The sequence below is a fragment of the Tasmannia lanceolata genome, unplaced genomic scaffold, assembly GCF_043159265.1.
Source record: "Tasmannia lanceolata isolate RefF3 unplaced genomic scaffold, GAP_Taslan_0.1 ptg000008l, whole genome shotgun sequence".
In the NCBI taxonomy this organism is placed as follows: Eukaryota; Viridiplantae; Streptophyta; class Magnoliopsida; order Canellales; family Winteraceae; genus Tasmannia; species Tasmannia lanceolata.
In genome coordinates this window covers 49,050,067-49,077,391 of record NW_027518685.1, presented here as the reverse complement: position 1 = coordinate 49,077,391, position 27,325 = coordinate 49,050,067, and the positions used below count along the sequence as shown (strand labels likewise).

General features: G+C 38.8%; 1 long non-coding RNA gene across 1 annotated transcript; it reads right to left on the bottom strand.

Moving 5' to 3' along the window:
- Positions 1 to 5,789: 5,789 nt before the first annotated feature.
- On the bottom strand, positions 5,790 to 6,863 carry LOC143883629 (uncharacterized). The gene is made up of 2 exons (XR_013252447.1): positions 6,412 to 6,863; positions 5,790 to 6,263 (listed from the first exon to the last, which is right to left on the bottom strand). It is a non-coding gene; the product is annotated as an uncharacterized LOC143883629 (long non-coding RNA).
- Between the last annotated feature and the right edge of the window lie 20,462 nt (positions 6,864 to 27,325).

The window sequence follows — 27,325 nt, the reverse complement described above, 5'->3', positions numbered from 1 at the left end:
TATTTGTTGTGTTCCATCACATGGACGGTTTGGATCAACCTATGATGTGGTCCGTACAGTTCTTTGTCGGCCTGTGCATCGCACGGGGTTTGTTACTAGTGTGTGTGTGTGTGTGTGTGTATCATACATTCCAAGCTTGTTACAAGCATCCTTTAACTTAATTGCCTAATGGTTTAGTGAACACATCTGCAAGCTGATCTGCTGATCGAGTGAATATAGTGCATATCTCGCCTCTTTGAAATCTTTGACGAATGAAGTGGCAGTTTACCTCAATGTGTTTGGTTCTCATGAAAGATTGGATTAGAGCCAATATAAATAGAAAACTTGTTATCACTATATAATCGTGCTGGATCTGAAGATGAAAGACCAATCTCGGATAGAAAAGAACGTAACCAAATCGGTTCTCCACCGATATATGACATAGCCCTGTATTCTTCTTCTACACTGGATTTGGACACGATATCTTATTTCTTGCTTCTCCAAGACACCATATTATCTCCAACGAAGGTGCAGTAGCCAGTTGTAGATTTGCTGGAGATCCTGCCCAATCTGCATTAGTAAACCCTTCAATTCTTTCATGACTATTTCTCTTGAAGCACAATCCTTTCCCTGGTGTACCCTTCAAGTACCTGATGATCTGAACTACTACTGCCTAGTGAGATATGCGAGGAGAATTCATAAATTAACTGACTCCCACAACATACGATATATCAGGACGATTAACTGTCAAATAAATCAGCTTCCCAACAAGTCTCCTGCATCGTCCTAGATTATCCATCAAATCCCCCTAATCTGGAAGGAGTTTGACATTAGGATCCATAGGTGTGGATGCAGGTTTTACCCTCATAGAGCATGTGTCCTCCAATATGTCTATACTTTCTATGTGGCAAAGAATGCCCATAACAAGACGCGCTACCTCGATGCCAAGAAAATATATGAGGAAATACCAAATCTTTGATGGAAAACTCTCCACGGAGGAAAGTCTTTAATCTTTGTATACCAACTTGGTCATTTCCCGTAATCGCAATGCCATCCATGCATACTATCAAGAAGATATACCCCAGCAGTGGACTGATAACTGAAAACCCAGTGATCAACCACGCACTTATTCATACCAAATTGCAGGACTGCAACACTGAACCTCTCAAACCATGCCTCGGAGATTGTTTCAGCCCATAAATTGTTTTTTAGAAGGCGACAAATAGAGGAACCCATCTCCCCATGAGCAACATATCCAGGAGGTTGCTCCATATATACCTCCTCAACCAGATCGCCATGAAGGAAAGCATTCTCCACATCTAACTGATATAATGGCCAATCACGATTAACAATAATCGAGATGAGAACACGCACGCAAGGTATCTTGGCCACAGGGGAGAAGGTTTCATGATAATAGACTCCAAATGTCTAAGTACATCCTTTGGCCACTAGACGTGCTTTGAGGCGCTCAATGGTCACATTTGGAAGGTATTTAATAGCGAAGACCCATCGACATCCAACAGACTGTGCTCCAGAAGGTAAAGAAACAAGCTGCCACGTTTTATTAGAATTGAGTGTAGCCATCTCGGCATCCATCGCAGCCCGCCAACCTGGATAAGCAAGAGCATCTGAAACTGTCTTAGGAAAAGAAACAGAAGAAATAATCGAAACAAATGAACGAAATGAAGGCGAGAGATGCTCATAAGAAACAAAATGTGATATTAGATGTGTAGTAGTGTTAGATCGAATGCGAGAAGCAATAGGTGAATCGGATGCAGGAGGAGGATTACCTATAGATGTATTTGTCTGTAGGAAGAACAGCCAGTCGTGGTCATCGAGTGTACACTTTTTGTGCAGGTTTTGAAATCTCCTATGTAGTCTCCATATCAATTATCGCAGAAGGCATAACTATAGGGGGCTCGACAAGACTTGTCGACAGTGGAAAAAGCAAAGTGGGTACCTGACGCAGGGTTGCTGCGGAAGGGATTGCGAGTTCTTCGAATTGGGTCAAGTGTGCTAGATTACAATGGAAAAGGGGACTGATTTTGCAGGAAATTAGGGATTGGTACCAAAATCAGATCGCGGGTTTTATTTCCCAACAAACTAGAAATGGAAAAACGATATCTACGAGCAGAATTTAAAGATTCAAATAGAAATTCATACGATCTAAGAACAATAACGAAGGATAATGCGGAGAAAATAGGAAAAAGGAAAGTTACAACTCTTCAAGCGATCTTGCACTTGACAAGATTTACTTACTATGAAGGTGTCGGATCTTGCACTCGACAAGAAGAACCGACGATCCGAAGAGAAATGCAAATCAATTCATGATGGTGCAAATCTCTAACGACTGAAACCTCCTTCTCCTCCCTTGGAACAACTCCAAGATCCCTACAAACTCCAAGTCTCCAAAAATTACATTTTCCCTATGATTTGGCCTACACTTCGAATTTATTGCCGACTCACGTGTCCTGCCGTGTCCGACACGACACGTGTGTCCACAGGTGTGCACATTCCTTTGGACACTTTTACTTGTATGGCTGGAAGTGTCAGACTTAATGTGGGTATGTGGACATGTTTTTGTACCGTGTCAAGTATGACATTCTGTTTTTTTATTGAATATTGTGTTTAACACATTTAGACAACTCGTATCCATGTCGAAACTGGACACACGAATCCATATCTACAAATCCTGATTACATATACTTTCTATTTTAGCCGTGTCCCCGTTTCTAAAGTTTGGGGGTTTGCCGTGTCCGACACTCCGTGTTCGTGTCGACACGCGACACTCGTGTCCGTGTCCACAAATCATAGCATTTTCCAAAACTACTCTAATCTATAACCAAGCCCCCTATTTATAGACATATCAGCCCTTTTAAGTGGCCCACACATTAGTGATCCACACACCTACACTTATGGCCCACTTACTCATTTACACATGTTAATACACAATTAAAAGCATCCGCTACTACCAAACCACATCATAGCTTCCCTATTCAAGCCAAATTATAGGTTCTTCATCTCTAAGCATTGTCCGTGTCCACAAATCATAGCATTTTCCAAAACTACTCTAATCTATAACCAAGCCCCCTATTTATAGACATATCAGCCCTTTTAAGTGGCCCACACATTAGTGATCCACACACCTACACATATGGCCCACTTACTCATTTACACATGTTAATACACAATTAAATGCATCCGCTACTACCAAACCACATCATAGCTTCCCTATTCAAGCCAAATCATAGGTTCTTCATCTCTAAACATTGCCTAGCCAAATCTTGGCTGTTGATCAACGTTCAAGCCAAGTCAAGGCTTGGCTCGATCTACATCATATTCCCCCCCTTAGAAAAGAGCTTGACCTCAAGCTCGGACCTTCATCACGGGAGGAGTTATGTCAGCTATCAAATCTTTCACTTCAATGCTCTCTTCTCTGGATATGCAGTCCCCACATTTTCTTTATGAACACTAGTCTCAATAACCTTTGAAGCAGAAGCTTGATCATGGAAATGTACAGCCCTCACTCCTCCAGCCAGACATTCCGCAGAAAAAAAAAAACTAATGGAGCGGCATTCAACTGTTAGTGGGTCAGCAAAACATCTTAATTTCCATCAATCGCAGCGGTTGGTTCCACAAAGCGATGTATTACATTACAGCAGCAACAATACTGTAATTGAATGTGTAGGCTTCTTGAACCAATAATTTCTGAGTTGACGAACAGTATTTTGTCCAATCCACACCAGTGCATGATTCTGCATGCTGTCACAAACATTTGGCAACCACAAAGCTTCTGTAGCTTGCTGAATTTCAGCAAATTGCACATCTTCTAAATTGAAGGTCTTGTCCGGATAGGTGAACCAAGATACCTGTATAATAGGGCAGCAACCAAAATATTGTGAAAACTTTTTAGCATCACTATTAGGAACAACTTGCTTAGTTTTCACCAACCCATGCTTTCAAATTTCTCAGAGAGTTTGCTTCAAAGTTCTTAAAAGGATATATGCTACAAGGCTTGCTGTCACAGAATTTCAATCATTGCTGCCCTGAAGTATGAACAGCCACAGCAAAATTTCAGCAAGGTAAGTTTGCTGTTCCAGAATCCCTGTATTGATGTTCTAGGATGGTAAACATTCCCTCGGCCAACAACTTGAGAAGCATCCAGTTAAGGAACTGAGACATCTATAATGTGTGAAAGAGAGGTTTTGTTTCGAAGTTCCTTCCTTCCAAATATTCTTAGAAGTGCACCCAAAAGACTTGAGTAGTTGGTCCCAAAATCAAATTAATGAGAATCCCATACACATTCAGCTGCTTCCACACAATTAGTGCATGCTGATAGCAATATGTTTAATTGTTAAAAAAAAGAAGAAGCTGTACTGGAAACTGGTTCAGGCCTGGGGACAACATTCATTTGAATCCGCTAGCATCCAAACCATTCAGCAACTGGCTTTAACTGACCCAAAGAAAATGTCCAGACGGATTCACTTGGTTCATGTGGATCCTGGGTGGCGTTAGATGATCATATTCTAGTAGCAGGCCACAGAGAACTTCAAACTGTATTCGGCAAGGAATGTGGGAAATTTGTGTTCCAACAGTGAGTATGGCCAGAGGAAGTAACTGGCAGTGTAGGTAAATTCAATACTGGTTCGGCAATGACTGTCTGTAGGACCAACGTTCGCCATGATTGATAGCTTTGGAGCCCTTAGTGATTAACATGACTAAACACCAACAGGATATGTATTTATATGACAACTCCTATCACTAAAGTATTAGAAGAGGTAAGTGTTCAATGCAATCTGAAGTGAAAGACAACTATTCATAATTTCTTCTAGCCTGTAGCTCCTTGACCCTTCTTGTCTTTCAAACAAGGTTTAACAATGTGATAAGGATGAATTCGTGTACTCAAAGCTTGAAAACCGAATGGCAGCCTCTGAACATAAACAACTTTAAAACCAGTTTGGTTCTCAAATATAATGTTCATGAAAACCTAATAGTGTAAGCCACAACTCACTCCTGCTGATTCTAATTTCCAAGTAGAATGAAAAGAGCCCAAATTAGGCATAGCTTCAAGTCCTCTAAACTGATCATTCTCATACTTCTTAAACCTTTGGTTAAGAATCATTCCCATAATTTGTCATGGTTACTAGTTAATTGAGGTCTGAAATTACACTAGTGGAATTTTCAGAACGAATCAGTTTTCAATTTCCTCGGGCTAAGCAAATTTGAAAACTTTGAGAAGAGCAGATGTTATCAACAAGTTCTCCACATCGAAACTTTGCATGACAAGGTATTCTAGTTGGAACATCAAACCGGTTACAGAAAACTCCACTAATAAAAGAGATAAGCCACATGCCGGCACTCTCTTTGGAAACTCCCAACAAACAGCTTGCACTCATTCATTAATAGCATTCCATATGAATCATTTACTCTTAGACCAAGCAATAGTTGGCAATTAGAAAAACTCCACTCGTCAACAGAGAAGTATCAATCCTCAATTCCAATTAACTTCAACCACAAGATAGCATTACGCTCACCACAACATGCAAAAAAAAAAAAATGAAATTCTAGATAATGGTCTTCCACTTTTATCTAAATTTCACAAAAAGAAACCCCACAGAACCGAGATGAATGCAAGGAAGTATGCTTATTCCACCATCTAAGAAACACATGGAGTGCACAAGAAAGAGCCAAGCTCAACAAAGAATGAGCAAACAGTCCACATAGAGAAGCTCTTAACTCAAAGCATTATAAGGGTAGTGACCATGACATTTGTCAAGCAAGAAACATACAACATCATTTTGGGTAGAGAATTCATCCAAAGCATAGATTTGAGTGCAGAAACTTCATTCAAATGCATAGGCTATTGAATTGCATATCCATATGATCCATTCCATGGTATTAACACTGACAATAAATTCAACTCTTAAGTCCGATCAACCTGTAGCTGGAATATTGGCTCTAGATTCAACATGCAAGACAAAATTTCTAAGTCTAATGGTGATTGAACATGATTCCATACACATCAAGAAATCCTTCATGGGCACTTCATCAAAAGCTTCCTATCAACCTCCATAGCCCCAACTTTGACATAACCTCCAATCGTAGTATTCCAAGCTACTAGATCTTTCACAGGCATTTTGTCAAACAACTAGTGGGCGTCCTTCATATCCAGATAGGGATAAATTTGGGGAAGAAGAGATGCCCATATCCACGAGATTTTTTTCATTCGACCACTTCAAAAGCAGAAACAATCATGAGCAGAATCAGAGCCTTCTATTTGATATCTGTACATGATACAATCGAATTTGCAGAAATTTGTAAGCACAACCGGTCTTGCATCTAAAAAGCAATCAATCTTCAACATAGTCGTGAAGCAAGAATTTTCTAGGATCAGCAAAAGCTTAGGAAGTTTTACAAGGCTGGCTCTAATACCATTTTTGACGTAGGGTAGGTCGGCAAAGCACGAAGCTTGGAGATGATGCTCAAATGAATGACGCTCTGATACCATTTTTTGACGCAGGGCGGCTGCGGAAGGGATTGCGAGTTCTTCGAATTGGGTCAAGTGTGCTAGATTACAATGGAAAAGGGGACTGATTTTGCAGGAAATTAGGGATTGTGATAGCATTGCTGACCAACATGTAACTACAGAGGACACAGGTCATAGAACAGAGGCGATGAATACCACCAGTCATGAAGAAGTTCAGCAAATATCTGGAGAAAATAATTAGGGAAGAAGAATCAGGCGCACCCCTGTTTGGATGGATGATGATTACATTAGCAAGTAATTAGTCGTTAATTCGTATTTGTTTTTCCCAATTAGCCCTAAGTTCTGTCTTTCGTAAAAAGGGGGAAAATGTAATTTCACTGACATCTGTCAGAGAATCAAAACCGTTATCAATCCCTTTTATATAGGAATGTAGAATGTAGAATGTAAAAGAGGTAAACGAATGAAAAATATATTTTGTCTTCTTGCTCTTCTTCTTCACTCCTCATCTCTTCTCTTCTATGTTCTTATTTTTCCTTCTCTGAACGGTCTCTTAGATCTAGGATTCATAACATTGGCGCTTTCATTGAGCCTTCTTCCAACGGCAGAAAATACACGTGCTCAATCGAAGATCGACAAGATACTCAAACACCACCAGCAACAACTCAATGATATACATATTCTCCAATCTCAGCAACATGAAGAATCAGTCAATATGATTAAGCAGTTGCAGATCCGACCTCTGCCACCGACCAACCAAACATCGCATAGCGATGATCACTCTTCTAGTAGTGTGGACGACTCTCTCATTCCAGTCCCGATGAATTTCAGTAGGTTTATACGGATGGATGTTCTGAAGTTTGATGGATCCGATCCAGTCGGATGGATTTTTAAAGTCGAACAATTCTTCAATTATTACAGCACTCTAGAAGAACAACGGCTGACAATCGCTTCATTTCACTTGGAAGGTCCTGCTCTTTCTTGGTTTCAATGTGCAAAATCAAATAATTTGTTGCATTCATGGAAGGGTTTTCTTGATTCCATTCAATTACGCTTCGGCCCTTCGTTATATGAAGATCACAAAGGTCGTTTGTCTAAACTCCAGCAAACTTCTTCTGTTGATGATTATCAAACAAGATTCGAAGAACTCTCGAATAAGATCAGTGGTCTCTCTGAGTCTTTTCTCATTAGCTTTTTTGTTTCGGGGCTAAAACCAGATCTTGAGAGAGAGTTATTGGTTAAACAACCCACCTCTCTCCTACAAGCCTTCTCGTTAGCCCGCATTTTTTAACAAAAATACGAGGATCTGAGAAAATCATGGAAAAGTCCACCCGCAAAAAACATGGGAGGACTGGGCTTACTCCCTACAACATTAATTAACCCTCTCAGAGCACTGCCTGCACCCCCACTTCAACAAATTCCTGTGCGAACTCGCCAATTAACGAGAGAGATGAAATCCAAAAGGGACAAAGGCCTCTGCTACTATTGCGATGAGAAATTCATTCCTGGGCATGATTGCCGACGACGATTGTACCACCTTGCTGCCATTGAGGAGGACATCGAACCCATGTTAACAAACGCTACAGAACTTGAGATCACTGAATTACCTGACGAATTAGCTGGGGAAAATTCTGTTGAAATTAGTTTCCAAGCTCTGGTAGGACAACAAAATCCCAGCACCATATGCATAACTGGTACATGTACAACTCAGTCCCTTCATGTGTTGATTGACAGTGGATCAACGCACAATTTTGTGATGGAAAAGGTGGCAACATCTCTAAATTGGCCAATTATACCTACTGCTCCATTCAAGGTGTTGATTGGCAATGGCGAATCTTTGCTCTGTAACAATAAATGCCTCAATGTCAAGGTGACATTACAATCTCATGAATTTTCATTTGACTTATTCATTCTACCGATCAAGGGGGCTGATTTAGTTTTGGGCATTCAGTGGTTACAAGAATTAGGTCCCATTGTTACAAATTACAAAATTTGCACTATGGAATTCAATTGGAAGGGCCGACCAGTGAAGCTCACAGGGGAGGTGGAGTTAAACCCTTACCCTCTCAAAGCCACTCACTTAAAGAGTTTGGCAAGGACAGATTCAGTTGCCTCTTGTTTTCAATTAGTTTGCATTGCCTCTGAGCAATCCAACCCTTCTGATGTCGCAATCACCCCAACAGCTTTACCACCTGATTTACCCACAGTAATTTCTGAACTTTTGTTACAGTTTGCTTCAGTATTTCAGTTACCTACATCTGTACCTCCTCGTAGAGAAGTGGACTGTGGATCCCGTTCGAAGGGGGGTGGTCCCACGAGGGTGTGTGTTTTTATGATGATAGCGCCTTTGTCCATTGGATTTGAATATGATTGCTTTTTTTTCATAAATTTAGGATAAAAGTCCTAACTTCACGAAAGAAGCAACTGACCAGAGTCGCCACCTAGATTAGGGATCTAGGACCCATGATTAACTCTGTTAATTTGGTCTACGTTTTGAGTTCTGGGTAAGTTACCTGGTTACGAAGTCGGAAGGTGTACCGCACGAAGTGTACAGCACCGACCTTGCCTAACTTTTGAAAGCTTTAATTATTTAGGTTTAACAAAGGGGGTGAATGTGAATTTTATTAACCTAGTGCATTCTAATTGTTTAGCCGTTCACAGTTTAAACTCATGCGGGCCAGGAGTGATGATCCTAAATGCCTAGCTAGAATGCTTAGATGCCTATATGAGTTACTTGACATTTTATGAGATTTGATGAGATTTAGTTTAAGTTGAATTTGATTAATTTGTTTGACTTAAAATGACCTATGCTATATGAACCTAGATCTAATGCAATGGACCTAAGTTGCATTTTCAGTATATTTGAGAAGTTTGGGCTCTAAGATTCTATTGGGGAACCTAAAATGCAACCTCTAAGTTTAGAACCTAAAATATTTTTACAATTGATCTTGAATTGTGATTTTCCAATTGGGTGAAAGTTCTTAGGTTCTTTAAGGCTTTCAAATTCCAAAGAGTTCCAAATTCAAACAAAATAACTAAACATGCAATTTCTACCAAAGACAATTAACATGACATTTTTTAAATGATGAAACATGCAAAGAAACTAAACATAGGAAGCAAAGTAACTAATCATACAAAATGACCAAAGAACTAAACATGCAATCAATGATTTGAGAATGGGAGAAGGGATAGAAAGAGGGGTGGCAGAGACGGAGAAGGGTGTGAGAGAACAGGAAGGATGGAGAAAGGTGCGGCTGAACTTGGTTTTGCCAAGTTGCCTACGTACCCTGTCGTGGGGATCAAGCCATACGTAGTTCCACTGGAGTTTGGATCATGATTGGGATTGGGAATTGGGAATTGGGAATCAGGTTCGGGAATGAGATTTTTGAAAAGAATTTTTGAATTGGGAACGAGCCTCGAAGGAGCTAATTGTAGAGGAATCATCAATGAGTCAATAAAAAAAGGGATGAAGTTTTGACTAATGGGTTTGGACATAAGGATGCAACTCGGTTGGGTTAAGGAAGAGGTAACTCAATTAGGAAGGGTTGATTGGGCGGGTCAACTCGGGTTAGATTTGGGTTCAACTCGGGTTGAGTTGGATCAGGTTGACTCGGGTTTGAGTTGGACTCGGGTTACGATGCGAGTTCGAGTTGGACTCGGGTTAGGCTTGGGTTGGGTCAAGTAGAGTTAGGTCCGATTTGGACCAGGTTGAGCTCTAATTGCGGTTTAGGTACGGGTTGCAGGTTAAGACCGAATGGACCAGGGGTTTGGGTCGAGGCCAAATTGGCGGTGGGTTTAGGTGCGGCTTGGGGGTTTGCTCGGATTATGGTCTGTGTAGGGCTCGGATTGGGGCTTGGTAAGGTGAGGGGAATTTGGGTTAGGCAGAGTAGGCTTTTGATGCTATGGGCAAGGATTAAAAGGCTAGGTGTTTGGGTCCAGATTTGGGTTGGGCTGAGATGCGGGTTAGACCGAGGCTTGGTGCGGGTTCGACCTGAGTTACCTCAGGTTTGGACCAATTTTAGATAGGCTACACATGTGCACGACACGCGTGGATCGGGACTTTGAACTTTGGGTCGGAACCCATATTAGCTTTGGTGTCAGGTTGAAGTGGAACCCATGTGGATTTAAAACTTGGGCCCAAATTATGCATACAGTGTAACACATTCACTTGTATTGGATATGTGGCATGCATGTGAACAGCACGCATAATGGGATCAATACATTGTGAATTGGTTGCATGTATATGTACTGTACACACAAGAAATTTGGACCGATTATAGCATGTGTACATATCAAATTGGTTGCACTGTATTATCAACAGGTTTAGGCGCAATAGGTTTGTGGTTCGGATATGGGTTAGGAGTTGGGGCTGAACCGGTTTAAGGGTTTAAGGCTGAACTGGGTTGAACCGATTCGGGGCTGAACCGGGTTGGGGTCGGGTTGTGGGTCCGAGTTGAGGCTGAACCGGGTTGGGTTTGGGTAAGCTTGGATTAGGCTAAATCGGGTAGTTCGGGTTGAGTGCGGATTGGGGTGCAGCTTGAGGCTTGGGTGAGGCGAACTAGGTTGGGCGTGTGGCTTGGGGTTGGGCCTGCGACTTGGGTTTGGGATGCGGCTTTCGGTGTAGGTCCGGGTTGGAGTCGGGTTGTGGGTCTGAGTTGGGGCTGAACCGGGTTGGGTTTAAGGCTGAACCGGGTTGGGCTGGGTTGAACCGATTCGGGGCTGAACTGGGTTGGGGTCGGGTTGTGGGTCCGAGTTGGGGTTGAACCGGTTTAAGGGTTTAAGTTAAATGAATGGGCTGAAGTCTGTTGATAGGGATGGGTTATGGGATGGTCGGTGGATGTGAGGATGAGGGTAGGTGGGTTATAGAGGTTGGCAATGGTTATGAAGTCATGACATGGGTGTTGTGGGCTGATGGGGTATAAATTTGTGACTGATTGGAACTATGGGACATGGGTCATGGGATAAAAGGGCTGATGGCCATAGGTAATGTGATGGCTATGGGTGAAATGTGTGAGAGTAAACTCCATGGTGTAGGTGGCTGCATGGGTGCTGTTGGGTTGGGTAAGGGTGGAAAATTGGTCCGGCTGAAATGGGTTGAGTTGGGTTTAGTTGGCTAAGCATGGGGTCTGTTGGGTTGGTAAGGGTGGAAAATAGGTCCGGTTGAAATGGGTTGAGTTGGGTTTAGTTGGCTAAGCATGGGGTCTGTTGGGTTGGGTAAGCTGTTGGGGCTAGGATTGAGAGGGAATAGATGTTGACCATTAGGGAAAAATAAAAATGAAGAGAAGATGGGTTAAGAGAAGAGGGAAACATGCATAACTTCAAAGTCTACCATAAAAAAGAATATGATTAAAGATTAATCCTAGATGCTCCCTAACATGGTTTTTCTTTTAAAATAAAAGATATGCATGAAAACAGACCCTACATAGAATTTAAATAAATGCCTACCTCTTTGAAGACCCACTTTGTGTTTGATTTTTCTTTGATGTTAATTCCTTGAAGATGATTCCTTGCTTGATAATGACCGCTTTTGATATATATCTACCACCCAACGTATAAAATCACCCGATCCGGCAAGGATGGCCGAACCCTTGAAGAGATGAGGGAGAGGGACGAATTTTCTAAGAGAGGGGTTCTTGAGTTGTTTTTGGGATGGTGGGATGAGAGGGTATTTATAGGAGAATGGGATGGCAAAAATTACCAATGTGTTTGGGAAAAGGTGTAGGGTTGTGATTGGATTTGGAATAATTAGGAGGTTTTGGATGGTTAGGATGACGGCACTTATCTTGGGAAAGTCTTTGATGGAAACATGTTGCCCAAAATATGAAAGATATGAGAACATTAGCAACTTTAGGGTGAGAAAGAGAAAAGCAAGTGGGTAGGAGGAATCTTGGGAAATTTGGCAATATCCTTTTTGCATAATCCCAAACGTGTATTCTTGGAGAAAAATCAGCAAGTTTTGATTTGGGAAGATTTAAAGGTGGAAAAGAAAAGGTGGCATGTGTCCCTCACTACCTTTTATACATCGGGGATGATTTGGGCAACAATATAAAACGTCTAAGTTAGTCTCAATGCAACAAATCATTCCAATTAAATGGGGACATGTGTCCTTTTCAACCTCAAGTGAATCTTTTAACCAATAATCTTGCTATACATATATCTTTTCCAAAGTTAGCCCAAACTTATTTCAAATTTCTTAAGTAAAAGGGGAGGAGGAAACAAGCCACGTTTTCCCAAGCTTGAGAAAACGTGTGGTGAGAGGAGAGAGAGAGTGAGGAGGGAGAACTCTCTTGAAAATAAAAAAATGTCGTTTTCCGGAGATGTTGGCATCCGATTCCGATAATTCTTTCGCCTTTGGAATCCCTGATTTTTTCTCTTTCATTTAAGCCTAATATTGCCATAGAAATACTGATTTTGAAATTTTCGACCAATAAGAGCCATCGATCTCCATCGGCAAATCGCTTTTCCAGAGATTGGGCAAATCGGTGATCTAAACGAACCAACCGACTCGATCAATCTTGGATCAACGATTAAAACCTTTAAACCAAGATATCAAAGCCAATTAAGACATTAAAATGTTCTGTTATTGATGATTTAATGGGATAATTTCGACGGATCTCATTCATCCTGCCTTGATCCGTAACTTTTCACTGGATTTTTGCTTAATTAAAGTGACCCGATGTTCAATCCGGATTTGTGATCAACCTTGATCGATATTATTTTAACCAAATGATCACAAATCCTAGGTAAAGAAAGACACCCAGGTCAAGATCTGCCCTTGATCTGAAGATTTACGGAAATCGGGTCTCGGAATGGAATCAGGGCCCGGGTTGTGAAGTAACCCAAGCTTATTTTATCCCGATTGATGATCCGTAAAGTCAGATTGAGATATTAATAGCCTAAAATATATAAATCCATGATAGAGGGACTCTTACATGGATTTAACACTCTAAAGTCACTAATTAGGGTATTTTTTTAATTTTTCGGATCTAATCATCTCACCAGGTACATCTTTTTATCATTTTGGTTTTCAGAAAATTTGAGGATGCATATTTTACCAATGAAATTCCACTGATCAATATATTAGGTTATTGTTGGTTAAAGTGTAGCAAAATGAGGGTGTCTACATAGACCATCAGATTCACCTCCTCCCTGGTTCAAGCCCTATCAATGTGAAACCTTATCGTTACCCACATTTAAAAAAAAAATGAAATCGAGTGTTTGGTCCAAGAGATGTTGAGTAATGGTCTTATAGTGCCCAGCCAAAGCCCGTATTCCTCGCCGGTGTTGTTGGTTAAAAATAAAGTCAATACCTGGCGATTCTGTGTTGATTACCGAGCTCTCAACTCCATTACCATCAAGGATAGATTTCCTATTCCCACTATTGATGAATTCATGGACGAGTTACATGGTGCAATCATTTTTTCGAAGTTGGATCTCCGATACGGTTACCATCAGATTAGAATGAAGAAAGAAGATTGTGCTAAAACTGCTTTTCGTACCCATGACGGTCATTACGAGTTTGTTGTTATGCCATTTGGACTTACAAACGCACCTTCTACATTTCAGAGCACCATGAACAGGGTATTTAAACCTTTTCTTCGCCAGTTCATTATTGTTTTCTTCGATGATATTCTGATTTATAGCAATTCCATAGCTGCTCATGTTGATCATTTGCACTCTGTTTTACAATGCCTACAATCAAACAAATTATTTGCGAAATTGTCTAAGTGCTAGTTTTGTCAAGACAGAATTGACTATTTGGGGCATTTAGTTTCGGGAAGGGGAGTTCAACCCAATCCTGCCAAGATCCAGGTGATGCAAACGTGGCCATATCCAACCAATTTGAAACAATTGAGGGGTTTTCTTGGACTTACAGGATACTACCGAAGGTTTGTACAACACTATGCCTCTATAGCAGCTCCCCTCACTAACCTTCTAAAAAAAGATGCTTTCTACTTGAACCAGGACGCTCAAGTTGCATTCGACACTTTGAAATTAATGATGACACAAGTTCCTGTAAGCCCAAGGGTTCCCATGGGTTAATCATTCACCTTACCTTCTTGTTTTGATGCTAGCAAACCAAATTGATTAACATTTATGGACTGATGTGTTGCTTTGAGGTGTTGTGTTGTATACATGAATTTCATGACATAATCGCCATTACACAACTCTTCACAACACATGGCTTCTGGATCAAGGATCGAAGGAACCAAGAGCTTGTACCTACATTGGAGTCATCCGTATTTGAAGATGCTCAAGTCAAGAAGCTCAACATGAAGATCCCACAAGTTCCCAAGCAAGTGTCAAGGAGCTTGGAGTTGAACATGCCATGGTGACACCTCATGTCCCTCAACATGCATTGAGGATTGGAGGACATCACAAGAGCTAAGACAAGGACAAGATGTTCATCCAAGCTGAAGAAGTCCAAGAAAGTGCAAATGAGCCAAGACATTCCAAGAAGACTCAAGGTTCTTATTTTTAGAATGTATTTGGAGTCCTCTTCATTTTATGTTTAAATACACTTTCAAAAGGTTTTTAAATGGTTTTTATACTTAACTTTTTACATTTTTGAAAACCATACACACACCCAAAAATGTGTTTGAAAACCTTGGACTTAAAGCCCAAAGAGCCCTTGATCTATAAAGTTAAAATGAAATTTTTACCAGGGCCGGTCGACCGGGCTAGGTCGGGTGACCGCGAGATGGAACCTGAAAATCCAAGCCATCTATAATTTTATCGGGCCGGTCGACCGGGTTAAGCCGGGCGACTGCAGATATGTGTTTGTTTAAAAATAGAACAATCCTACATGGTTTGGGTGGGGACTACCATGGGTCGGTCGACCGTGATAGGCTTTTGAGCCGAATTTTCTGAGTAAACAGTTAGCTCTCGCCGGGCGACCGCCATGTGGCCGGTCGACCGCGACGATAAGAAATTTGAAAATAGAATAAGGAGCCCGATAGGGGCGGTCGACCGCCACGGTCGAGCAAACTAGCCATTGGGGCGTTTTCTGCTTGACTTTTCAAGCAATTTATTTACAGTTTTACCCCAAACAGTCATATTTTCAAATACTCTATACATACATGATTAAAACCTATCTCTACAAGCTTTTGAACATTAGAGAAATATCGAATCCCATTTCTCTTTGAGCTTCAACATTTTATTTCAAAAGCTAAAAACCTCTTTGATCTTCCATTTCTACATGTTATCAAGTGGCACTCCATAGGGCTTTTCTTTTGCTATTTCTTGGAGTGATTGTGAGCTTACAAAGTTGTAATCCGCCTATTAAGAGGCATTGAGAGTTTTACATTTTATTTGTTCTTCATGTGAGGGTCTCCTCTTCGGCCCGTAAAGAATGGTGAAGACAAGGGTCTCCAATTCGGCCCTTGAAGAAAGGTGAATCATGTGCAAGGGTTTGATTCCCTTGTCAAGGCTTCGTGCAAGGGGCTTCGCTTTGGCCCTTGAGAATGAAAAAGCAAGGGTTTGTTCCCTTTGGAGATGAAGGAGTCGGGTGTACGACTTCATCATTTTAGTGGAGATCCCAATGAGTTGAACTTGGAAGAGTGGAGTAGGTCAAGTTGTAACTGAACCACTATAAATCTTGTGCCTTGTGGATGCTTACTCTTCTCTCTCTCTCTCTCTCTCTCTCGCACGTGTGGTGATTGGTAATCTCTAACCTTACTTATGTTTATACTTTAATTGAACAAGGGTTAGTGAATGCACTTAAGATAAATGTCTAAACCTTAAATTGCATTATAATATCTATTTGAACAAGGGTTAGCTAAATGTTCATGATTAGAAAGTCTAAACCCTAGATTTTATTGATATACCTAATTGAACAAGGGTTAGATTAATTAGTGCTTAATTAAATAGATTAATTTTTAATCTCCCTTAATTAAGCCTAAAATTTCTAATTGACCAATTCACCCCCCTCTTGGATTGTCACACCTGTATTTCATTTGGTATCAGAGCTTAGGCTCTTAAAGAGATTTTTAAATCTTAAAAATCTACAAGAGAAAAAATCTGTGACAATCCATATGGATTTTGAGAAAGGCGGATCCACCCTAATTCCTCCATTCTTTGATGGAACGAATTATGGAGCATGGAAAGTACAAATGCAAGCCTATCTCAAATCCATAGATAATGATATTTTAGATGTCATTAAAGAGGGAATTTCTTTTTCAAGTAAATGCACTGAAGGTGATATAAAATTATTTTCCTTGAACTCAAAGGCAATGATCTTATTGTGTTGTGATTTAACTCCTAACATTTTTAACAATATTTCAAATTGCATCAATGCAAAAGATATTTGGACTTCAATAGAAAACACTTTTGAGAAAAATATTTGCCTCTTTTCAAATGATACAATTTCTATACAAAAAGAGATTTCAAAAAAATCTTTTGCAAATGAAGTTTCTTTCAAACATTTAATTTCTGATTTGAAAATTGAAATTGAAAATTTAAAATTGAAAATAAATGAAAGTTTGAAAAGAAATGAAAAATTAAGTCAATTGAGCATATTTTTTATAAATAAAATTATTGATTTATTTCAAAGATGCAATCCCTTTGAGAAAGAAATTAAAAGCCTTGAAATCACAAATATTGAACTTGTTGAAAAATATAAACATGTTTGTGAAAATGAAGAACAAATAAATGAAGAACTCTCCATTAAGAATCAAAGACTTAATGAAGAAAAAGATAAACATACTTCAAAGTCTTATGATTCTAAGCGCTCATGTTCTACCAATCATAATTATTGTGGTAGAAGTTGAGCATCACAATTCTGAGTGTAAGCTTGGAATTGTGAAATCTAACAAGTTTGTTTGGATAAGAAAATGTACACTACTAAAAAATTTGGATGGAACCAAAGGTATTTGGGTTCCAAAAGAGTCCCTCTAATCTAATTAGTGAATGAGTTAGTTTAGGGGCTATGCTAAATTATTTTATCATTCACATTCTTGCTAGATACTTTAATTCATTGAATATTTTTTGTATCTAGTTTTCATGAGCTTAATGATATATCTTTTTAATTTTGAGCATTAGATACTCATCATTATTCATGTTCTTAATAGTTTGTATCTTTGCTCATTGTGCTTAAATGATCACATCTTTTTTATTTTTGTGCTTATTGAATATCTTTCTTGATTAAGCCTAAGTGCAAATCACATCACTTGTGCACTTAGCATCCACATAGCAAATCCACAATAGAAAATTCAAATGGGAGAACCATATGTGTGCTTCCATGAAAATTAACCATCCCTTTTGCCCTTGAGTTCAAATTAATCTTTCAAGTTCATTCATTTCATTCTTGAACTCTATTTAGGACAATTTTGGCTTTTGCTAGATCTTTGTATATTCAACTTATGAAGAATATCATTTCTAGCAAAATTGAGTGTTAAAAGCCATGTCTAAGGAAATCCACTCAAATCATTTCTTAGACATCTCTTACCCTAGGTGAGTAAGTATGTTTATTACTATCCACCTAGTTGTCATTCTAACCCACTCTTATGTGCCCAATGATTATCATTAAATGCATAAAAAATCTTGATGAGTTAAATTGATGTATTCCAAATATGCTTAAAATGAATATCCTCTCATAACTAAGATAAAATTATCTAGCCATAATAGTTATTTTTGGAATGCATGTCTCCAAGGTGTTCATCACTTGACATTCTCTAGAAATCCTTGGATTATTCTCTACAGTCCTGCATGAATATCTTTGTTTGTGTAGATAATTGAAAATGAGTCTAGATTCAATGTATGAAACTCAATTGAGTAAAATTAAAAATGTCATAGGAATCTAGTACCATTGTTGGATAGTTTCTCATTGTTATGGTTATCATGTAACACATTGTGATGGGAACACTTGTTTCCCACACATCTTGATTTTCCATGGGCCTTTTACACTTTGTACTTAAATGTTCTATTTTTAATGGTGGTTTGTGGATATAGGCATAGATGTTTGGACCATGATTAGTATGTCCAAATAAGGTAGACTATCCATGAATGCTCTCATTGAATGAGCCATGGATGTCTCTCTTAGACATGGGATTCTATTGATCCCTCTTATAATGTCTAAGTCCTATAGAATTGTGCTTAATTGATATTATATATATATATATATTCTATAGTTTTTCCCTTATATGTTACTGGTAACTGGTAAAGATGGTAAACTTAAATTCAAAAACCACTCAATTGGTACTCTTAGTCCTCTTACCTAGTAAGTTGGAGAGTGTACACTCATCTTTAATTAAAATATCTAATTACTTTGACTTTTAGCCAGCATCTTAACCATAATAAGCCATATGTGCCTTGTGTTATATATATATATATATATATATATATATATATATATATATATAAGGAAAATGATTGTGAGCTTGAAGCTCATATAGCTTATATGAGCTTGAGGGCCCAAACACATGTGGGCCCACATTGTTAGGATGATCCAAAGCATTCATTTGAAAGACCCCTACATAGATAGGGTGTGTACAAAAAATCAGCTCCATAGGATCATCCTAACCCATCCAAAAGTGGAGGGCAAAATGGACAGACACCGTTTGCCACAAATCTGCCCATTTTTGCCCTCTGCTTTTGGAGGGGTTAGGATGATCCAATGGAGCTGATTTTTGGTACACACCCTATCTATGATGGGGCCTTGCAAATGAATGGTTTGGATCACCACAAAAAATGTGGGACCCATGTGTTTTGGCCCTCAAGCTCATATAAGCTATATGAGCTTCAAGCTCACAATTATTTTCCTATATATATATATATATTATTTGCACATATTTAAGGGGAGCAAGAGTTGCTAGGTTGTCACCACTTTTGATATCATATGACTACCTATAGCAATCATGCTTTAGTGACCTAAGAGTGGTTTGAAAATCATTCACCTTTAAATTTCTTGGTGTCTATGTGGTTGGACAGCCCTTTGGATTCATACATTGTATCAGTCACTTACAAAGGGGGAGCTATACATGCTCAATGTCTGTCCATCCACCTTATCATAAGATGTGTGATGTGTATCACATATGATAAGTACACTCATTTGGAGCCACATTGCTCCATGTGTGTTATAGTTGGATCTTGTCCTATTCTTTAAATTTGAGATCATCTCTCATCTTCTGACAAGTTCCTTTGGCCTAAAGCCTTAGTGCCATATCCTTTTTGGCCTTATACTTATTTTGGATAGACTTATATGTTTCTATCTCTGCCAATGATAAGTATCTTGTTCTAGAGTTTGAAAAATCTCTAGAACTCTTCTTCATTGGACAATGCCTGAGATGATCATCTCATTGTCTATGAAGCAATCTCTTATCATGAGCTCTTAATCCTAAGAACATCTTTTTTCATGATAAGTTCCAATGGTTGTGCTTTTACATTCTTATCTATAGCCATTGTGTATTGTTAGGCCTTGCATTATAAGAATTATCAAAGGCCAATAACAATTTCTTAGAAGAAGGATGATTTAAAAATATTTTTGAGTTCGTCATATCCCATCATCTCTTTCAAGATTTTAGCTTCTTAGGACCCCACTCAGATCATGTCCTTCGTAGCTTATTTGTGGTACTTGTCTCCTTCCATCGTGCCAGATGTAATAAGATGGTAGATGTACTCAATTTTTCTCTGTCCATCTCTACATTCTTCCACAGTGAAGGATGAACAGAGACTAAGAAAATTGAAGACTTCAAGGGCTTTCAATCCAATATATAGTTAGGATTGTTATGAGGGTTTCAAAGTCTTGGAACACCACAAAGACAATCACTTAGTAATTTAGTCTATTTAGGGGTGTGTGATTTACTTTATTTATGCTTCTCAAAACCTAAACTAGGATTGGATCTTTACAATATAAAAGACTTCAAGGAGAATGATCTTCACTTGCATTGCTTCAAGTCTTCTTGCTTCTTGGATCTTCAATGACTTTGGCCTTTCGAATGTGGTCCAATGAGAGCTTCTTGGCCTCAATCCAAGCAACCTTGATATAAAACAATTATGATCTACAACTAAAACATTCAAACACATTAGTGAAATAAAATCACTTGTATTTTGGAATCATCAAAGGAAGATGGGAATGTCATGGTGGGAAGCATTAGGCTTACAGAGATGGACACCATACCAACCCCAGAGACAGGGGATTTGGTTCCATCAGCTAATGTAACAATAGGAGCGAGGCTAGAGACATCTGACTTGAAAGACGAAAGAATATGGGAATTACTAGTCATGTGGTAAGATCCCTTGAATCAATGAGCCATGATCCAGAGGTAGAACCAGAAAGAAAACAGGACGAGCTACTTGGTTGAGCGAATGTGGCCATAGATTGCTTGGCTTTATCATGGATGCACAAAAGTTCCCCATTGTCAACACGACAAACAATCATGCAATCACTGGAAGCCGATGCAGTAGAAGTAGGGTGGGGAGGGTAGGTATCATCATATGGAGTTACCGAAGTAGTAGTAGAACTAAAAGGACCAAGTTTTGGGTTTAGAAATTAATCCTAAGTGATTTAGAGAGTGATGAGGTGAGATTAGTGTTTATTAATTATTGAAAGTTATGGGGGTATTTTGGTAACTATACCAGGGGATACAAGTGTAATTAGTAAAAAGGGTAAGGGGGTATTTTCGTAACTTCACAAGGGGACACAAGAGTAATTAATAAAAGGCTAAGTGTAATGTTCAAGGACACTTTGGGTATTAAATGTTAGCATGGCTTGGGAAGAGAGAAGAGTGACACTTGGAAATCCAAGTGTCATATCTCTCTCATGCACCCTCATGCAAGCATACAAATCAAGATTAATTCATTTTAATATTGAAAAAATTGAAGAAAAATGCGTGCAAAATAATGGAGAGATACATATAATGTGATTTGTGGTCTGGAAGAGTTTGCAAGCAAAGTTTGATTTCAATAAAGTGGAAATAGAGAAGAAATTTCATAAAATTGATTTGAAGAAGAAAAAGAGAAAGAGGAGAGAAAGCGAAAGCGAAAGCGAAAGGGCAAGGATAAAGTGATTTCCTGTAAGTGATGTGGTACCTGTCAGTATGCATTACTTGTTATGCAAACCAACAAAGCAAAAGGCCTATGATGTGAATAAGAAGAATTAATATTATATATATATATATATGTCATTGTTTGAATGCTTTTGGTTTGTTTGACTGGTTTGGCTGACTATTATATGTCCTTGTTTGAATGCTTTTGGTTTGTTTGACTGGTTTGTCTGACTATTCTTCTTACTTGATAAGTTAGAAGCTGATGCAATGTGTTTAGATCCGTTCTAGTATAGTTATTTGAAATACATCAAATTTGAAACTCTGCATCTGCACATTATAAAATGGTCCCTCCAGTGGTGTATCTGGACATGGCCCCGCCAGTGGTGTATCTGGACATATGGTCCTGCCAGTGGTGTATCTGGACATTATAGTATGGTCCCACTAGTGGTGTATCTGGACATCATATTCATTTTAATCCGAATCAGCATTTGAGTTTGAATTTGAAATTACACTTGAATTTGTACTTGAGAATGAGCATGACTAAGATATATTTTTGTCAAGATAAACAAGTTATATTCAGTCTACTTTGATCTATACTGGAAAATGCTATATAATAATGAAATACTCAAGAGGGGGGGTGAATTGAATTTAACTCAATATTAGGCCTTTTGAAAATTATCTATAAACCCTAATTGGAATTTTTCTTCACTTAAATAAATATTTGGTTAGTGCAAATATAATTGAAAGAACAAAGTGAAATGCCAAACCAAAACAATAATGGAAATGCAAGAGTGAGAAATTGACACACCGATATATAGTGGTTCGGCCAACGGCCTACTCCACTCTACTCAAGGTCGCACTTGAGGGATTCCACTATAGGAGACCTCCACGATGCCCGGCTCCGAGGCGGTTACAAATCCAAGGGATATTAAACAAGGATGCCCTTACACCTTTACAAAGACTCTCCTTCTCCGCCGAGTTCTAAGCGGTTGCTCTCTAGGGAATTAAAAAGGGAATGCCCTAGCCACCTACACTAGATTTGAAAGAGAATAGCTTGGCTTCTTCTTGAAAGCTTGATGCTCTTTGTAGACCCTTGATTGCTCTTCAAAGATGGTGATTTGCAAGTGAAAGCACTACTATATCCAAACTCAAAAGATTCACAAGTGAAAGGCAAGTTTGGGATGAAAAACAAAAACTCAAGCTAAAATGGATTGCAAATGTTTTTGATGCTTAAGGATGTTTTTCAAAGATCAAGAGAGAGTGAAAAACTTCTCTACATGTTGTATATATAACCACACCAAAGAATATGACCGTTTGGGGGTGGTAATATCAAAAACCAAAGATTAATTTGAATCCCAACGGCTATTTTTTAGTCTGTCGCGAGGTTCTCGGAGTTCCGAGAACCATTCTCGGAGTTCCGAGAATTCTCAGAGTTCCGAGAAATATTCTCGGAGTTCCGAGACAACGGCCAAAAGAAATAAAATTTCTACTGGACCATTTCTCGGAGTTCCGAGAAATTGTCTCGGAGTTCCGAGAAAGTGTCCAGATGCTACTGGACCTTTTCTCGGAGTTCCGAGGGAACTCTCGGAGTTCCGAGCTCGGAGCTCCGAGAAAAATTCTCGGAGTTCCGAGAAGCCTAAAAATCCGCACTTTTTGATTTTTATTGCAAATTTGATTTTTAGCTTTTGGAACTCAACTCCTATGGTTATTTTGGAATGTTTATGAGGGTCCCAACATGTTGGTCCACCACATAACCATTCACTAATCCATTTTAAGTTCTTAAGTGTTCTTTGAAAACCAAGTTGAAAGCACTTTGAAAACGTTTTGCCTTGACTTGAAAATCTAAAGAGAAAGGATGTACAATGATACCTATGCAATCTTCAACTTCTCTTTAGTCTTGGTCTTCAATTGATCTTCCATCTTGTGTATGCTTTGCTTGAGAGATGAGGTGAGCTTCACTTAGCTCCTTTGACTCTTGTATGGGATATCTCCAAGCATGACCATGTTGTGTGTTGGTTTCTTCAATGATCAATCCTATCTTAAACACAACACTTCAAAGCAAATTGATTAGTATTCAAAAACACAATCAATTATGTTTAGAATCATCAAAACAAGATAGGAGAGTAGACCCTTGGGCTTACAATCTCCCCCTTTTTGATGATGACAAACAAAATTGATTATGAGGTGTGTGTGGAGTGACATAGTAGGCAAGTGAATACTAGAACTCCCCCTCAATATATGCACACATATAAATGATACAAGTTATAAGCAAGTGGTGCATATAGTCAATTGAATAGATAATCAATTTCAAACTTCTCCCCCTTTTGTCATCGACAGAAAGGGTGTAAAAAAAAAAAAAAAATAGGAGTGGATAACTCCCCCTGAATCAATGCTTATGGTATAAAATTATATAACCAAGTAATGCACATATACCTGTTCATGATCGAGATGTTGACATATGTCAAGATGTTAGGTATTTTAATTAAAGTGAAGATACCTCTCCAACTTAGAAAAACTAAGAAGGCTAAGAATATCAATTGAGTGATTTTTAAGATTAAAAATTTGACATCTCATTCATGCAGATACTACCAAACAAAGATTATATATATAAATACTATATAGATAAGCTGGTTAAAGGCACAAAGTATTTATTTGGCAATTTCTTTGATTTGATCCGCACTCCATATGTTTAAGGCACTTCGGATATAGCAAATTCTATCATCACTAAGGGGTTTTGTAAAGATATCCGCTAATTGTTCTTCAGTGTTGATATATTTTAAGCAAATATCCCCTTTTTGTGAGTGATCTCTGATGAAGTGGTGCCTAATCTCAATGTGTTTTGTTCTTGAGTGTTGTATGGGGTTCTTTGTTAAGCTTATAGCACTAGTATTGTCACATTGGATGAGAATATTTTCCATTTTGATTGCATAGTCCATCAATGTGCTTTTCATCCATAGGACTTGAGCACAGCAAGCTCCAGCTGCCACATATTCTGCTTCTGTTGTGGACAGAGCTACTGAATTTTGCTTCTTGCTAAACCATGAAACAAGTGATTTACCCAAGAATTGGCAAGTCCCACTAGTGCTTTTCCTATCTACTCTACATCCAGCAAAGTCTGCATCTGAATATCCGATGAGAGTGAAGGAAGATGATCTTTCATACCACAGTCCTAGACTTTGGGTTCCTTTTAAGTACTTGAAGATCTTCTTAACAGCCGATAGGTGAGATTCTTTTGGATCCGATTGAAATCGAGCACAGAGACAGACAGTAAACATAATGTCTGGTCTGCTGGCTGTCAAATAGAGCAAACTACCTATCATACCCCTATACAATTTCTGATCCACAGATTTGCCAAATTCATCTTTTTCTAGCTTAGCAGTAGTACTCATGGGAATTCTTGATGTCTTACTGCTATCCATGCCATACTTCTTTAATAACTCCTTTGTATATTTTTCTTGATTTAAAAATATTCCATTTTTGTATTGTTTAATTTGGAGTCCTAAGAAGTAGGTTAACTCTCCCATCATGCTCATTTCAAATTCATTTTTCATTAAGGTTGCAAATTCATCACACAATTTTTGATTAGTTGAGCCACAGATGGTATCATCCACATAGATTTGGACAAGGAGGATATCATGATTTTCTCTTTTGATAAATAAGGTTTTATCCACCTTTCCCATCTCAAATCCCTTTTCAACTAAGAAAGTGCAAAGCCTCTCATACCAAGCTCTAGGAGCTTGCTTTAATCCATATAAAGCTTTATCAAGCCTGAAGACATGATTTGGATGTTTGAAGTCTTCAAAACCTGGAGGTTGCTCAACATACACTTCCTCTTGGATATAGCCATTTAGGAAGGCACTTTTGACATCCATTTGATATAGTTTAAATCCTTTATGAGATGCATATGCCAAAAGTATCCTAATAGCCTCCATACGGGCAACAGGAGCAAATGTCTCATCATAATCTATCCCTTCCTCCTGATTGTACCCTTGGGCTACAAGCCTAGCTTTATTCCTAGTGATAATTCCATTTTCATCCAATTTATTTCTATACACCCATCTCGTGCCAATGACTGGATGATCACTAGGTCTAGGTACTAGCCTCCATACCTTGTTCCTTTCGAATTGACTCAACTCTTCTTGCATGGCCATCAACCAATATTCATCCTTTTCTGCTTCCTTGATGGATTTTGGTTCTAATTCGGATAGGAATGCCAAATTATTGCTCACACTACGATAGTATGATCTAGTTCTTACTGGCAATGTGGCATCACCTAAGATTTGGGATTCAGGATGATCAACCAATGTTCTCCTATCCCTAGGTAATGAGGCATCATCTTCATTTTCTACTTCCTCACTAGGTGGTGTATGACTAGTAGATGCATGAGGAGGAGCACTCAATTTTGGAAAAAGATGTTCAACGGGTTCATCCTCATCATGTGGCATTTCTTGAGGTGTTGGCTCTCTTTCATCAAATGTCACATGCATGGATTCTTCTACTACTAGGGTTCTCCTATTAAATACTCTATATGCTTTGCTATGAGAAGAATACCCTAAGAATATTCCATCATCCGACTTCTTATCAAATTTATGTAAATTATCTCTAATGTTCAAAATGAAGCATTTACATCCAAACACTCTAAAATAGCTTATATTTGGTTTCAAGTTTTTCCAAAGCTCATAAGGTGTTTTCTTAGAGATTGGCCTTAAGTATACCCTGTTTATGATATAGCAAGCGGTGCTAACCGCTTCCGCCCAAAAATATCTAGGGAGATCATTTTCATGCAACATTGTTCTAGCCATTTCTTGGAGAGTTCGATTCTTTCTTTCTACTACTCCATTTTGTTGAGGTGTTCTAGGTGCGGAAAAATTATGTTTAATGCCATGTTCATTACAGTAAGTGTCAAAGTGTACATTTTCAAATTCCGTTCCATGATCACTTCTAATGTGGGAGATGGCAACACCTTTTTCATTTTGAATTTGATTGCATAATGTTAGGAAGTTTTCATAAGTTTCATTTTTATGTCCTAGAAATATGACCCATGTGAATCGTGAGTAGTCATCAACAACTACAAACACGTACCTCTTTCCACCTAGGCTACTAGTCTTCATTGGTCCAAAAAGATCCATATGAAGTAGCTCCAAAGGGTAGGAAGTTGAAATCATATTTTTAGGTGCAAAAGAGCTTTTCAATTGTTTTCCTAATTGACAAGTTCTACAAATGTGATCCTTGATGAATTTGAACTTAGGCAATCCTCTAACACTTTCTTTTGAGGAGAGGGTCGAAATGAGATCCATTCCGGCATGACCCAACCTCCTATGCCATAGCCAAGAATCCTCACTAATGGCATTTAGACAAGTCACTTTTTGGAGTCTAAGATCATCTAGTCCAATTGTATAAATGTTATTGTCTCTAGACCCTATGAATTTTACTTCTCCATTTATCTTATTTTTAACAATGCATTTGTCGGGATTGAAGACAACTTCAAAACCATTATCACATAATTGACTAATGCTAATAAGATTATGGGACAAGCCATCAACAAAGAGTACATCATGTATGGGAGAGGTAGAGTTACCTATGGTGCCTTCACCTTTGACTTTTCCTTTCTTGTCATCTCCAAAGGTAACTTCTCCACCATCCTTGAGTGATAGGGATGCGAATTGAGTGAGATCTCCGGTCATGTGTCTAGAGCATCCACTATCAAGGTACCATGTGTTCCTCTTGTTGTGGCTTTTAAGGCATACCTACATAGGAATAGGCAAGTGAGATCCCTTAGGTACCCAAATCTTCCTAATCTTGCTATGTTCATTTGTTTTCACTTTAGAGTTCAATTTGATCTTATCTTGTTTAGCATGCAAGCAAGCAACTTTATAAT